We start from the raw sequence: 4,382 nt of genomic DNA on the forward strand, positions 1-4,382 counted from the left end.
GTATGTAAGTGTGTGTGCTGCACGTGAAAGCATCTGTGTGACTATATGTATGTTCATCATATACAAGCGGAAGCTAGAGGTTAAACTCAGTGCTCACGTTTTTTTTATTTACAAATAGGTTTTGTTATTCAAATTGTCCTGTGTTCCTGTCTTCTTGGATAACAATATGTTTACAACTTGATGAGATTACAATATTTTAATGATGGAATGGTTCTACTAATCTTTTTAACGTCATTATTTATTGATTCTTTGGGAATTTCACATCATGCCCTTCAGTCCCACTCACCTCCTAGACCCTCCCTCTCTGTCACCCCTGCAGCATACCTTCCCAAATTAATTAAAAACAAAACAAAGCAAACAAAAACCCTCCTTGATCTTCCATTTTTTTCAGCACCTCTTCTTTCATCCTAGCAGCATTGGATGCTGCAGTGTGTCACTCAGTACACCCTTTTGTCTAATCAGCACCACCCACAAAGTGTTCATTGCAATGAGCCATTGCTCTGGTTCAAGGCCTGTGGCACGGCACACCAACATCATTAGACCTTTCACCGAAACTCCTCTCAGTTGCACTGAGTCATGGAGATCCTGTGGTTATTGTTCCACAGAACCAGTCCCTTCAAGAGCTCCGGCAAATTGTAAATGGTATAGATGTTAGGGTGGGCCATCAAAAGGCCCAGGATGTGGATCCTGGGTGGGAACTGAGCCATGGTCCTGGCCACTGAGGCTGTGCACCTCAGGCAAGTGGCAAAACCATCTCTCCTAGGCCTATGACTTTGGGTCAAGCTGTCCCATATCAGTGGTGAAGGGTGGGGCCATCACTTGTGAGTGTGGGGGCCAGCTGTCCCATGGAGGGAGGCAGGACCAGCCCTCCTACTGTAGCATCCAGCCATAGATAGAGCCAGCTATCCCAGTGCCAGTAAAAGGTGGGACTGGCTCAGTATGACCCTCAGATTTCAACAGGCATGATTCTTGTGACCCCCCTGTGGTAACACTGGCCATGGACATCATCACAGACTCCAACTGTAGAAGAAACATGGATCTAGATGTGCCCTCAGTAGCAGCGTGGGCTCAGACATCACTATGACCCCAGTGGTAACAGAAACCACCCAGATCCATGTAGCCCTGGCAGCAGGAAAGCCCAAATGATCTCAGGTGTTTGTCCAGACACCAGACATCTGTTCAGTCTCCAGTGGCAACAGGAGCTACGGACACCAACCCAATCCCTGGCTGCTGCTGGATCATGGACTCAGACATGGTCCTTGGCAGCTGCCCAGGCCTGGATGACACCATTGCCCCAGGTAGCACAGACTTATCCAGATCATCTTGGCTTTGATAGAGGCACACCCTTCAGGCACTAACATGGCCAGAGACTGCATCACAGACTCCAGGCATCCATGTGGCCTTTTGTGGTACCATGGGCCATGGACATTAACACAGAACCCAGCTCTAATAGAACTACAGATCCTTGCTCATCTGCGCAGCCTGGGTTTGGATGTCACCATTGTTGGTGGTGACTCTTAAGGTGCTCTTCACTTTGATTTTGGAGAAACTAATTTTTCATTGACTTGGAACTCAGCAAGCAAGCAAAGCAGACTGGCTACTGAGTCTCAGTTATCTACTTGCTTCTGATTCCATAGCACTGAGATTACAAGGGCACACCCTACTTTCCTAAGTGGGTTCTGTATGTCAAATTCTCATGTTTGCAAGGTAAGCCTTTTTACTAACTGAGATACCTCCCCAGTTCCTAAAGTATGTATTCATGAGATGCTGGCAACATAAGAAGAAACTAGAGAACAACAAATTACAGATACTTTAATACACATTGTCTCATAATTATACCCAGTAGTCTTTGAAATCAGTGAAATGAATATGTGAAGACAGATAAAGGAAAAGAAACTCAGAGTACAATAATCTCTAAGGTCAGACAACTAACATTTGTCTGAGCCAATATTAAAGACCAAGCAATGTGCAAATTCAAATGCTTGCTCTTTCTTATGTTAATTTGTCTCAAACATGAAGAAACTATGAAATCTTTGTGTTTTAAATATATAACTGCTTGCAGCTCTCAGTATTCATTAGAGAAGGATCTCTGTGCAGTGAATGGTGATTAATTCAGAAACTAGTGTGGAGACTAAGTGTTTGAGGGGTATTCAACCACAAACTGGGGCATCTATATGGCACTCCCTGTCTGCATTGCTCAGGGACTACCACAGCAGAGGGGATGGGAATGTATGAGACCTAGAGAAAAGAAAGACAAGAAAAAAGCAGTGCCATCTAGATATGACCGTGTGTCTGCACTCATGAATTCACACTAGTCTGCCTACACAAGACTGAAAAGATGTCAAACCAATCAACATTCCAGCATGGAGAGGGGATGGCCTCACAAGGCCACAGAGTATAGAAGAGTGGGTGTGGGTGGATCTTGGAAGAGCTGAGAGGAGTAAAAGATGAATATGATAAAAGTGCATTCTATGTCTGTTGGTATAAAAGTCTCAAGAATTAACAAGAATATTGTGTTAAAATGTAACTACTACTACTTTTTGAGAAAGAATCTTACTGTGTAATCCTGGCTTACCTGGGACTCACTATGTAGACAAGGCTAACCTTAAAATCACAGAGATGCAACTGCTTCTGTTTCTCAAGTGCTGGGATTAATGTCATGTCTATCTGCTATAGGTAGATAGAAGATAGATAGATAGATAGATAGATAGATAGATAGATAGATAGATGTGTGGCCTTCTGTGCAATTCACATACAATTTAAAACATGTTTTACCTTGTGTCATATCTTTGAAAAACTTTACAGTCATTATAACAGTTCTTTCAGTTATAGATATATATGGTAAGCTCACACACACACACACACACACACACACACACATACACACACACCTCAGATGTGCCAGAATTATTTTTGGAGAAAAAATAATTTTAATTATTTATAGTTAAAGGAAAATATGTCTGAAGTACTCTGTTAAAACCAATTGTATTAGTCTCCAAGACTGTAGGGAAGTTTCAGATCGACATTATGTATCAGTTATTCTATAATCAGCACTTGTTTTTCCCATGTGAATGTAGAAGTGCAAGTGGGCGTATCAAGTCATAAAATTATATTTAGAGCCTCTTTGAGTATTATCTCCTTTAGCTAGCTTCCCATTTTCTGGCACAAGCTATAAAGACAATTGCTAAGTTGATAAACTAGAAAGTACGTATTGTGTATTCTCTCTTTAGCAGAGGTTTGGATGTGTCTAACCTTATTGTAGAAAGAAGTCATGCAATAGGAAGGTGACCAGAGCACAATACTTTCCGAAGCAGTAGTCAGAGGGGAGTTGATGCTAATATTGGGTTGTGTTATTACTAATAGAAATTTGGAGTAGATAAATTTCACAGTAATTTATGAAGTATCTCCGTCTATGTTCTGGTAGAAAACAAATTACTGGTGGCACAGTATGGAGAATTGATTGTCTTGGTTAATGAAGACAATATTTACAGCACTATAGCAAGTGTTGAAGGGGCTAAAAGAGGACAGTGAAGTACCAGTATCAAGCATTAGTAGCTATAACCCTTGGTCTGCTGTGTGCATTGTCATTGCTTCTGCCATTAGCTCTGGTATGATTCTTTGGGTCTGAAATGCCCCAACAGGCTCATATTTTAGATATATGTTTCCTAGTTGGTGGTTCTATATTGAGAGATGCTGAAAAATTTATAGGGTAGAGCCTAGATGAAAGAAATAAGTGACTGGAAGTAGGCCTAGGAGATATACAGTTCACAGCCGCTTCCTATTGTTCTCAACTTCCTGTTCACCATGATGGCCATCCACTGATAGTCATCGCCATGGGAAAGGAAGGTCTACTTATATGAGAGAATGAAAGTACATATGAGCATCAAGACATTTTCCATGGCAGGACATAGAAAACCAGGTCCGCTAGAGGAAATTCTGACCACTCACATCTAGGTCACTCTGGCTCTCATGGCTTTAGGCTTAAGGAGACATGCTGTGGCAGCCCATCTGTAAGCCTGGCTGATACTCTCCCCCTCTAGAAACACTCTGTGTGTCCTTTACTGGGTGTTAGGAGAGAAGCATCAAAGCTGTGGTAGTAGGTTTCATGAAGCAACGTCAGTCTTATAGTTTACTTGTGAGCTGCATGCCTACTCAGACCCCGTCTCTCACTTATACACTTTCGATTGCATAATGAAATGAGCTCTCTGCATATTTAAAACAAAATCAATGGTTCTCTAGGTCAGAAAAACCCTAGTTTACAAAGCTGTATCACATAATTGCTATCATGACACAGTCAAACATTCTATCAGGCCCTGAGCCTGGGATCAAAACAAGAATGACTTTTCAGCTGTAAAATGCTCATTAGCAGCTGTCCCACTGTT

The sequence above is a fragment of the Microtus oregoni genome, unplaced genomic scaffold (genome assembly GCF_018167655.1).
Source record: "Microtus oregoni isolate MIOR12 unplaced genomic scaffold, Mior012 000035F_ref0000213, whole genome shotgun sequence".
NCBI classification, from domain to species: Eukaryota; Metazoa; Chordata; class Mammalia; order Rodentia; family Cricetidae; genus Microtus; species Microtus oregoni.